We start from the raw sequence: 12,838 nt of genomic DNA, 5'->3' as shown, positions 1-12,838 counted from the left end.
TGGTGTTATTTGGTGGTTAATTTTGAAGTCATTGTCAGTCTATGCAGTGTTTTTGATATAATGCCATCCCTCTTCCTAACTGCCAGAGAATTCCAAGTTTCATTACAATGGAAAAAAGTTTATCTCTCTCTCACTGAAATAGCTACCTTTTAGATAGTGGTTGTGGCTAAACCACAATAAACTGGTTTGTACAGCAAAGAAGCCATGACTATATTCTTAGAGTATGCAGAAGCTATGGGGGAGAATAAAAAATGGATTATCTCCCATTTTAAATTTTGTGCTTGTTTAACTGTATTTTTTCACAGTAAAATGTATATATTCCATGCTTATGTTAACCAAACATTACATAAATGTACGGATTACAAATAGATATGGTATAGCTATAAGTGTGGTAACCATTATTTTATTTTGTTATAACTGGTTATGAACTTGTAAATACCCAGGACGCAATGAACAGGAACAAAAATGAGTGCTTCTGTTCATAAAGAACTGTTTATTGCTTCACCTCAGCTTTGGTCTGAAATGGCAGATGTAGAATGGCAGTATGGTAACATTCCAATGAGAGCAGTGTACTTGTGACTTGAGAGCAAGGGATTCACTTCTTGTGTGGTCCAGCTTCTTGAACCCTAAAGAGAGGCACTTTACCTGAAGATAAAATGTAGCTGTATACCCAGGTAATGGGTAGACTGTAACGCAGGCCAGGATAAGGGTAGCTTGCATTACAGTTTAAGTTATGCTTATTATAAATAAAACAAACAGTGATGTAGTGTGTTGGCAAATGTATGTTCCTGGGAATGTTGCACTGCCCAGAGCCTTGCTTAGAGAGCAGAATATACCATGGCATGAAGGTGTGGTATGTGGGAGGCAGGGTGGTGTCCCACATGTCATTGCACCCTTTCAATGAAGCAGAGACCCTCTCATCCTTGTGCTAATTTCTGACTGTCTGCTTTCTTATATAGGCAGCACAGCACACTGGGTGAGAAGGAAAGGCAATCCAAACAATGGTGTGAAATAAACAACACCACATTGGTTTGTTGACATCTACACACTTTATACTTCATGCAATGCAATTGGTGGACAGGGTGTGCTTTTGTCACTAGCCAGTGGAAGTTTTAGCTGATCTTTCTTGGAGCCCCTTGGAATGCCTGTCTGCCACCATGCATCTCACCCTCCCCACTCCAAACACACACACACACACACACACTCCTGAATATCAGTTTACCTTTTTGTACCCCTCAGGGGCTTTCCCTGGTGACTCAGGGGCCCCCTCCTCTTTGCATTAGCCTAGATCTGATAGTTACATTTATATAAGGGAACAGATATGGATAGGCTGTTTGTGCAGAATAAATGCTATTAGATCTATACATTCTGCATTCCAGTGATTAACTTTTTTGTGGGAATAAGTCAGATTTCTTAATGCACCTCCATTTGTAACTGCCTTTATGTGTCTTCATGTTGCTTATGTTTTCGTACAGTACAACACGTCATACATATTGTTTAATGTTTACACCAAATCTTATATTTTTAATGAATTTCTATAATTAAATATAGAACTGAGCAACATGACTACTCCACCTCTAATTATATTTTTAACCTGTTTTTGAAACAATTTGAGAATAATCTGTTTCTGAAACACTTGTAAGTTTATGCATTGCAGTTTCCATCATATAAAGTTAACTGTGTTCAATACTCCTTTTCTATTAATGGTTTCTGTGTACAGTGCATTAATGTGATCCTCATGACCTAACGAAGACCATGCAGTGGTCCAAACATCAGTTTGTGTGCCCAATAGCGAACATTTTTCGTGTGTGCTGAAAATAAAAGATGTGACTGTTTTTACAAAGTATATTTCATCACCAACAACACAAAAAATGTTAATAAAAATATTTTTATAATTTAAGGAATATATGGGATTGGCCAGTAAAAATATGTATTATTTAATTAAGCTCATTGTCCTATCCTTATAAGCGAATCATTGAATTATTCTTTAAGTTTTTAAAATTTCTTAGTGAAGGTGCAACCTGAAATGTTTGATCTTATAGGGCAGTTTATAATGTAGGGTGAAAATTTTTTTAGAAATATTTTATACAAGATTTTTTAAATATTTTGTAACATGTGCTTTAATACCTCTGTTAACTTAGTTGAAAGGGCAGTCTTCAATAAGCTAAGGACTTCCACACCCATGGCCACTTTAAAAGCTTCTTAAAGTGAGAATGAACAATGGTATTGAGATAAAATTTCACCTCCCAGGATCTTATTTCTGAGAACAACACCCTTCCTCCAAATGAATGACAATATGCTTTGTACCATAACTGAGCCTCTGTTAAATCCTGCACTTGGCTGGCCACAATCTGTATCTCCAATCAACCTTACACAGAACTGATAAATAAAACATGCTTTGAAATCCCGCTGTTTGTGAGTTTTTATTGCTCTTTAGACTTCTGAGGCCTCAGTCTGCAGTCACGCCAACAGAAACTGGCCCATGCTACCTGCTGCTGACACTTTGCGTTTCACCAGGACCATAAATAGTTTGCCTTGGCCTGATGTCAGAGATCAAAGAACGCCTGGAATCGAAGTGCCTCGGTAGGAAGGATCACGTGATGAGTGCATGCTACACTGTCACCATGGAGAGGAAATGCTGGATTACAGCGGTGTGCAGAGCTACAATATGAGGCCTATACTGCTGTTTCTTTAAGGAATATATCTCTCTTTTCAGATTATCTTTCAATCGTCATGTATGAGATTAAATTTCTTTTTCACCATTCAATGTAACAGTAAAATACTTTTTGAAATGAAGAAATACATTTTTTAAAATAATTTTTTTTGTTTGGAGAAAAACAGGAAACACTTTTTTTGTAATAAGAAAATATTTAGAAAGTTGTGTATTCATATTTTAGGATGAATATGTTTAGAAAATGAGAAAAATACTATTGCAGTGCAATGAAAAGATTACCGTTTTTGTTGGTTATTGCTGTGGACTGAAAACTGAGGGCTGTTTTTCCTGATAAGCACAAAACTATCTAATGCCAAGAAGTATTTTCCTTTGCTTATGATCTCATGATATTTAATGGAAATAATACATCTTCAAAACTCGTAGCAAATTTGCCAATTGTTGTACAATTAGCTATACTGAGCATCAAAAACACACCAATAAACACATTTATGTATTTCTGTTTTAAACTACACAGTGATTGATTAAAACATATGACATAAATAACTGAGTTTGTGGCTAAACATGCCATGCTTTGGGATTACATCACCTCAGTCGCCTGTCATTGAACATAGATCAAAGTCAAGAAGATTAAATAATGATCAATAATCAAAATCCACAGGATGATCTTCATTTTTAGTAGAAACATACACCATTATAGCGATGTGTATCTGTTGATGCTAAATATATAAATAATTCCTTAAACATCTAACCTTAAGCAAATATTTGAGAGAGGAGGCACCTTTCTGTGATGTACGTCAGAAAGAGGTGGGTGTTTACATAAGTAGGACATTCCCTGGAACAGTCCAGACCCTCTCCTCAGAATCACATTTCGTACATTTCCATCACAGTCCCTCAAGACTTTGTTCCTTATTCTATCTTTTAGGATAGTTTCGGCACTCAGATTATATTTGAGCCAGAATTAAACCTATGTGACATGGAGCGGCAGTGGAGCCGTGCTGACCTTTGCCTAGTATTGGTTTCGGCATTATTACAGGAGATTATGGAGAAGCTCTGGAATGCTTGGCTCTTCCATATGTAGGGTGTGTCTTAGGAAAATTTAGAGGGACATGATTACTGATTTGACACGTGGACAAACACTCAACTTTCCGTGCTGCAAGATCATTATTTAAAATACATAAAATGCATTTAAATACACTGATAAACTACATACACCGTGTAGATTCTTGAATATATCTGTCATTTACATCATAGTATATAAACTACAAGTACAGTTTATACCTCTAAGACTAAGTCATTGCACTATTTTTGGAATATCAAGGAATATTGTTCAAATATGTAGACAGTATGCAGAATGGCCAGCCCAACTGTTTACTATGGGGATGTTGCCACCTAGAGTTGAGATTGCTTACTACACTGAAGTGTTACTAGATAATTACTTTGACCTATGGCCAAGGGAAATCCATTCTCAGTCAGATTCAGCTCGCTTCAGTCTTATTGGTATAGCTAATTGGTGGAATTTTGGAGAGCTGCAGGAATAATAGGTTAGTGTCCTTGCCCTTTAAATCATTGTGCTGATCAGTTCATCTTAACAAAACCTTAAAAAAAAAAATATATATATATAGAAAGCACACTACTTGCTTACTTTGGCTGGACTTGAAATACAAAATAATCTTGGAAACCCTTAAGAAGTGCAGATGCATTTACTCTAAAAGTATTCCTAATGAGAGCTGTTGCATAAAATGTCATTACATAATCATGAAAGTCTGGGTTAATCTGAAGTTTACATTTCAGCGACATTGTGCTCATGAATTCACCTGTCTTCGCGCAGTTGTTCTTTTACATTGTACCAAAGTAAAGATTGTCTGAGTAATTTGGCATGGCATGGCATGGTCAAATTGGGACATGCTGACAACAGCAGAATCCATGTTTGAATTTGTTCACATCTTTTTTGTAAACAGAGATTTTGAAAATGTCAAATATTTTCACTGGGAATTGGTGACCAATTCACTTAAATGTTTCTGCCACTATTTAGATGTTGTCATGACGTTATAAACTTTCATTCCCAAATATTACATAACTGACTACTGATTTTATTTCTGTCAGACTCTGACATATATCCAATGATTCAACCTAAAACACCCCTGTGATGTTGCAAGCTTGAAACACTCTCTGTAAGTGCCCATTACTTTAATGAAAACAAAAATGTGTCTTGGTATTTATATTTGCCATAAATTACAACCATTATTTTTCACCCAGTGCAATAGGATTCATTTTCATGTCAGGCGGTCTTTACATAAAATATAACTCATTTTAGTCTCCCAAGCCAGCAAATATGGTTTTTAGCATAGGCACCTGGATGATATTTCTTCAGGATAGGTACCGACAAGGTCGTAACTTTGGGTTGAACATTGAGGGGGATGAGGTCTCCATGAATATGATTATTTGGGGGGGAGTTATATCAGCCAGTTTTGGTTATTGGGGGGGGGTTACAACCCCCCGTCCCCCCCGTAATTTACGCCCATGGGTACCGAAGCTGGCAGAGTGAGGGTAAATGCTGAATTAACCCTTTAATTAATTTTAACATTGGTGGCTGTGAGATCTGCCAGACCAATGAATGGTTTCAAATTCTTCAAAGAGATACCTGTGTGCTGATAGTTTCCAAAAATTAGATTCTACAGCTGATTTTTGATACGTCTTCTCCAAGGTCTTTTTAAGGAAAGAGCCAACAAACAAGTGCCTGTTGTTTTTTTCTTGGCTTTTCACAGAAGCACGAGAGAGGCCTTTGAGAAATGTCATTGCCAAAAATGAGTCACTTTGCTGCTTGCTCTTTTAAAGAAGGCTTTAGAAAAAGCTAAAATAAGTTTCTTATCTAATTTTTGACTTTTTGGAGCATGCCACTCTTTTTCGTCAAACCTGCTTTTTCTTCAAATTAGCCTGTGTCTCTTAATGAAATTTGGCATTCACTGTTTACCCCTTTTTGAGCTGACGTCTTTGTATCATTATTGCTATCAGGACACAGTTGATTAATCTATCTGTGTACAAACCAGATTAGTTGGTATTAAGATTAGCTTTGCATTCTTGGAATATTCATCACAGAGTAAAAGTTGAAGGTTTTTTTGAGGACTGAGAATTTCTTTTTGGAAGGCTGTGTCAGTTTCCATTTGCATGGATGCCAAATTGTTTCTCTAATTCTGAGATCTTACCATCTGCTTTGTTTGATTTCAGGTTTCTTGAATGTTATATGCTGGTGTTGTTGATGATGTGGCTCTTCAGTGGCTCATTTTAACAAGTTATTTTTGAAACATTCCAAAACAGTAGGATTAGACACATTTTACTTAAGTGGGTCAAACTCAGATTTTCCAGGATTTCCTGGCCACCATGGTGCACTTTCTCCATTAATTACATAAATATCAATGTGTCACTATCATGATTCTGAAAAAATAAAGTAAATAAATAAGTCATGGGGTACATGTCATGGAGTACAGGATGACACCCCTGTGTTCTATACAAAACTTGACCCCACTTCAGCATAGTCAGTTCCTCCAGCTGGTTGGGCTCACATTCTAATGATGTCTCCATGACATGTCACAGTGGGGAGCTTTTGGGGTCCATCAAGGAGAACAGCCAACATGGCCTCTTGTTCCTGGGGATGTAGTCCTCAGCTCCCATCCTCCCACTCCCATCTAGCACCCACTCTGGAGTAGAGTGGCTGGCATCTCTGTATGGGCAAAGGCATCACTCCTTTGAGCAACCGTATATCATCAGTCAAATGAGGGGCAACTCCGTGATGATCCAATTCAGCAAGTGGTCGGGTGCCATGGTCTTGTCTCCTGCAGTCTCCCGACTGCACAATTTTGCTTTTTGCACAACAGACCAGTCTGGCTGCCTGTAACAATGCCTTTCAATGCACCACACGTAACCTTCTCAAATGCCGAAGTGGCATAATAAGCACATTATTAGTTTATTAACTCAAAACTGAAATTGTTCAAAAGTGTGCAAGGCTCTTCTATTGCACTTAGTTTTCAAGATCTTGGTTGTACTGGACCACACACAACATCATGCCACATTAAGCATTAAAAGCAGTGCAGTTACCTAGCAGCAAACATGAAAGCATTCCTGAAATAGACTGTCAGAACTATACACAGACATCATTATGATCAATAGCGTATTTTCCAGTTTTATGAGAGACAAGTTCAAGCAACTTGTCTCTCATAAAAACCTTGTCCTCATCTTCTGATCTTTCTCATCATTACATCCAAGACACCAAAGGTAGATGTACAACATCACTGCCTTGTTTTTCCAGCCAAGTATAAAATTCTGAGGTGTGATCTCCGCAGGAGCAAAATATCCAGAACACTGCATTTGTTTGCAGTGGATGATTTAATGTGGTGTTATCAAATCCAGACAGCTGGCAGATGTCAGTCATTTATCTTTAAAGAAACTAGAGAGAAGAAAGTATGTGGTGAGTGACGCAATCCTACAGACTTTTACATTGCTACAGTATTGTCCTGATTAATTTGATAATATTGTTGGCCAGGTTTGATAATACGTTCATTAAGACTTTAAACATAATACTTTTATTATTTAACACTAACAACAAGATTGTTGCACTAAAGCAGAAATAATTGTGTGATATTATATATGTATATGTTTCTTTTTAGTACAGGTTGTAGTACATTTTGTACAGTATTCAGTATCAAAAGATATTTCACCACGGTGTTGTATGGAACTAGTTTTAGGTATTATAATTATTCACCTTGAGCTGTAAAGTCATTGGAGATTTAAGGACAAAGTATGTACTTGATTTGTTCTGTGTGCTACTGTTTCCAAGAAACTAAATCAGAAAGTAAACCACAGGCTGAATGTTACCCCATAAAATGCAGGACCCCACAACCTCAAGGAAGGGCAGGGTTTGGAGAGAGAAGTGGCAGCACAGTTATCACAGTCAATGACTGAAATTCTTCATTGTATTTTTCAGAATTATGTATTTCCTTCTAGGGACTGCTCAAAGGCACTATGGTAAAACTTACCCATAATGATAATTCTTTTACAAATAGTTCCATCACCAGAAAAGACAAATAAGGTACACTCCTCATGTCGAACTAATGACATGTTTTGGGTACTCGACTTCAGTTGGCTTAATGCTCCAATGATTCCTTTGAAATAAAGAAATATAAAATATAAAATAATCTTATTGTTGTTTATTGCTGTTGATCCACTTCAGAGAAGAAAAACCTTGTCATGTTGCTTGACGTTTTCAGTAGGTGCCTCTCTAAATATCCTTTACAGGAACCTAACAAGAAATGAACAAAGGTGCCATAAATACACTCTTTAAAGACAATTCAAGAAATTATTAATTAGCAATTAATTAGCAATACTGAAAGGAAATGGCACCTTCTATACTGGATCAGTATAAGGAATCATCAACAGTTGCACCTGATTGACATTCTCTTTGGAAGATGCAATCTGAAGTGTATTGGAAATACCTCTAGATTCATATGGGCTTTGTCCTTGGATGGATTAAAAAGCCACAGCTAAAACACAAGACTGACAAGTCTTTCTTTTTTCTTTTTTTTTTGGGGGGGGGGGGGGGGGGGGGAGTGAAAATAGGGTACTTGAATAAATTCACAGAAAATATTGTACATAATCTTGAACTGATTTCAGTGCTTGTTTTTGTTTTCACCGTTGTGTAGTTATTGTTCAAATTTCATATTGCCCTGCACATTTCATATTGAGGCACATTACAGACCTGATGCAACATTAAATCAAGCGAGCTGAAGACACTCAGTTAGCTACACCGGCCATTTATTCATACATTATGATACTGTATGCAGAAAGCTTGGATCCCTGATATTAAATTATATATCCTAATTCTAAACTTTTCAATTATTTCTTAATTTTTTTCCCAGAGGAAACACCATTGCATGCTAGACAAAATGCAAAATTTAGCAGCTCATCTTTAACTGTCCTCTGGAGGGAGCTCTCGCTCTGTTACATGTTGTCACATGCAAGAAAAAAGTGAGGCTACCCGGTCAGTTAACACATTATGATGGGTGTGAAATTAAACCATATCTGGTGTAAATGGTATTTGTAAGGTATTTGCTCACACAAACCACCACTTAAAACAGGGTAGGGTTAGGCACATTTTTATGTCATTTAATTTAGCCCTAGTATGAATGACATTTGAGATTATACAAACCCAGGAATCCCTCTGAACGGTAATATAAGTCTAAATATGTGATTAGACTTTAGGAGTAGCTTTAAAATTCAAATATGTGTACCTCTTGAACTGTCAGGTCTGGTTGGCAAGAAGCATGGGCTTTGAAGTTTACAGGGGTCTGAACCTGTCAAGCATTGACTTGAAAGAGTATTTCATTGCTGATTTCAGTAAGATGAGTATCAAACTTTTCACATTGCTTAGGTCTGTCTTTAATGAATGTCAGAAATAAGAGTCATGGGGAATAGCTTTTAGCAACAATACAACTAGTCTGTTATTGGAAAAGTCTGGAAAACGTAATATTTTTTCATTGCAATTTGGTTTGGATTTAGTTGAAGACAGTAAACAACCCACCTTTAAATAATCCAGTCCCCACGCAGTGTCTATTTTACACTACTATCTATCTTGCACCTGGATTCTATGGGACCCTGATTACATTTGACAGCTTCACCTAGCCTCAATTGGCCAACGCACAGCCCTTCCACACTCCTTTCAATGTCTTCTTCCTCTCACATTCACCTGCATGAGGAGACTTGTAAGTAGCAAGTCGTCACTGGGACCAAATGCCCAGTCTGGTACCCTTTTCATCTGCTTTATTGGTTGAGTGCATCTTTTATCGGTGCAAGGCTATCCATTATCCTTCCCACTCTGATGAAGTACTCCCCGCTGCTGCACTCATGACACATGTTTGCAAAGTGCTCCAGTGGCATAAAGCCTCCTGGGGTGGTTCTGTTAGGACCTATCACCACAAGGAAAGCATTACAAGACTTACCATAACCTTATAAAATAATATTAATTTTCTAAATGCAATAGATTTTTTGTGTGGTGGTTGGTAAGTCTAACTCAACACTTTCCCCAGGGTCCAATTGAAAATCCTTATTACAAAAATAAAATAAAATAAAATATACTTTGATTACAGTTCATTTAGTTGTTAAATGATTAATTTTGGATAAGCTTCTGGTATTTTTTTCAGAATATGGCCCTAGGTAACCTTTAGTGCTCTATGGCAAAAGCATAGAGAGCTGGTGTGTCCTTGTTGTATGCTTACCAAGTGTCCAGCACAAGTCTCTTTTCCGTACTTCAAAAGACTGATACTGTTTCACAAGGATTCACTGGCAAAGCAGTGCCCCCAGTGCCATTACTATTGTGTGAGCTAAGTGAATGCAGCAGATTCACTTTGTAAGAGTCACATCTGTCCAGGACAATTTCATTCTTGCAAATGACTGACTCTTAAAATCAGAATCCCAAATGAATGGATTAAACTGATGTTTATGGTTTAAGTGTTTTTTTCTATAATTTAAGAAATGTCTTTAGCTAAATCCTTCAGACATTGAACAAAACAGATTTGAGTGTAAAGTGTTTTTATGAATTCCTTCATTAAGTAAAATAAAAACAGCAATATGTCTCACATAAATTATTTGAATGGTCATACGAATGTCTGTCTCTGCTGGCCTGACATTCAGACCTGAAACATCTGTAGGTGTTAGTGGTGCTAATGAACCACAGTGATGGAGGCATTGGTATTCTCCATGATGTTTTCTTTATGCTTTCTCCCCTACACCATCCATCTTGCAGAAAACCTATAAATTTGGCCACTTAGGGTTTAATAGGACAGCTGTCTTGTGGCAGAATTACAGTTTCTCCCCAGCAACAGATGTGCAGGGGAGAGGCTGTGCTCCAAGGGCATTAAATTGTGTGCTGGGGCCCACATTTCCAATTGTGTACACAGCATGCTCCTTAAGGGCTAATCTGAACTGGTTGCATGCATCAAATTAAAGTCAATCGCCAATGCTCGGAAAGATTACATTTTTGGAAAGACTTCCTTGCTTGTTCAAATTATTTCTGAAGGTGTAGCTCAGAGTTGCACTACTTTCACAAAAAAGTAATCCACTAGCAGCAGGTTAATCGTATTCTTGCAGACACAGATGCCAGCCACTGATTCCCAGTGGAGCAGCTTCATCAGTTTGATTAGAATTCAGATTTGTCCACTCTTCAGTCAGCATCTCCTCTCGAAGGTCGTGGAGTGCTGCCTTGCACCTCACATGATGTGAAACTGGTAATGACAGTATTATGCTGAAGCAAACCAGCACCTGGATAAAGATCAAACGATGTAGAGGCAATGGTATGACCACAGTGCACACAACTGTGGATTGAAACCAGGTCAGAAGGTCCACCATCTGTTGTCAACCACCACCAAATGTCAAGGTCCATACCAGGTCCTGAAGATGATGATGGTTCCCCTGACCTGTGAAATCTCTTATTCTGAAAAAGGCAAAAGCGCTGTGAACCTTTGCAAGGAATGGAAAGATCAGATGACGACATCTGAGGCTGCAGTGATGGTACTCAGGCTTGAGGTGGAAGATAAGGAAGTAGTACCTGAGGACACTGACAATTTCACATGTGACAGCTATAAACCATCTACCAGAGAGACAGAAGGTCCACTACTGATGAAGAGTGCCTTGTGATTAAATGGGCCCGTTACAGGCTCCTTTACTATCTGCTGGGCCAAGAGGTTGATCTGTACACAGACCAAAGAGGATTGACCTTGATTGGTTCCATTAAAGACCAGTTCCTGGTTTCTACCGGAAAGCTTGGAAGCATAATCTGCTGGCTGACTATGTTGTTAACCCAATGTGGCTATACCTGAACAAAGGGGAGAGAACACACAGTCATTGGCGTTTCACAGACTGCAGTGACAGCAGTAATCCACATATAACTGCCAAGTCTCACACACACACACACACACACACACACACACACAATCAAATGCCATTTTAATATTCCTGGCTAGGCAGAAAGAAATATAGTACACTCTGTCTCTGCAAGCTTTATTGCTAGAAAATGTCACTAACGTTTTCTGTTTGCGCTCATTGGTCAGCTGTATTGCGGCGCATGCATGGCTTTCAGCTGATAATGTAAATGATGACATTTATAATTCTATCAGAACCTTGTTTTTAAAAATTCTGAATTACATTATAAATCACTTATGAATCATCAGACAACAAGAGGCAAGATGAGTACTGTTTACTTAATCTTAATGTATGTAGCAAGCAAATTGTTTTCCTCCATCATCATTTTAGTTTCCTGTTTCCATGTCTGGAAGGTCTTGTATAATTGAGATTATTTACTACGTTATACCCATAATTCTATGAAAGTACTGTGTTATTTGTACATGTACATATACTTGTGTTCCAGAGTCAGTAGCGGTGGTTGGTAGACTGAGAAGATTAGTCTGATGTTTGCATTCAGTCCTTACTTTGTGAGCATATTTTGTCCACCATGACGCGTATGCTGTGGCACGCTGTGTTTCCTATGTCTTTACCATATATATTTTTCAGATTATTTTTTGGAAGTGGTCCACTTAAAATAAAATTGCATTGCATGACTACTACATGACTCACCATCCTTTTGGACTCTTATCAGTGCCTTGTGGCCTACAACATCTTCAGCCAAGTTTGGGTTTTAACCGAGGCCCTTGGCTATTCTTCGGCCACGGTTATTTCATGACTGAAGGTGTTAGTGATTCATGGTGTGGAGCTCTGATATGTGTCTGGTAATGTTCACATTTTAAAAAAACAAAAAGTTACTAATGCTTCTTTGCAAAAACACTTTGGTACATGAAAAAATGGTCAATGCAGTGTAGTGTTATGGAAAAGGCAGGTCTTCCTCTGCAGGAAGGATTTCAGACCAGTTCAGACCAGCTTATTTTTTCAGGGCTGAACAATCAGGCTACCACACAGACTGCAGTGCACAGGGTCTTGATTTCTCCATGCCAATGTGTTCCTCACACAAAATCAGGCATGTACTGTTTAAGTACAGAATGAAAAAAAGTGTAAAATTCAGATCAAAATACACAGTGTAGCCTTTCAGAAACTACCAAATGTTTTGAAATATCTTTCTAAATTAAAAAGTTATGAATTCAAATTCATATATCCTAATTATTTGTG

The sequence above is a fragment of the Megalops cyprinoides genome, chromosome 5, assembly GCF_013368585.1.
Source record: "Megalops cyprinoides isolate fMegCyp1 chromosome 5, fMegCyp1.pri, whole genome shotgun sequence".
Taxonomy (NCBI): domain Eukaryota; kingdom Metazoa; phylum Chordata; class Actinopteri; order Elopiformes; family Megalopidae; genus Megalops; species Megalops cyprinoides.
Note: the sequence above shows the minus strand (reverse complement) of the source record.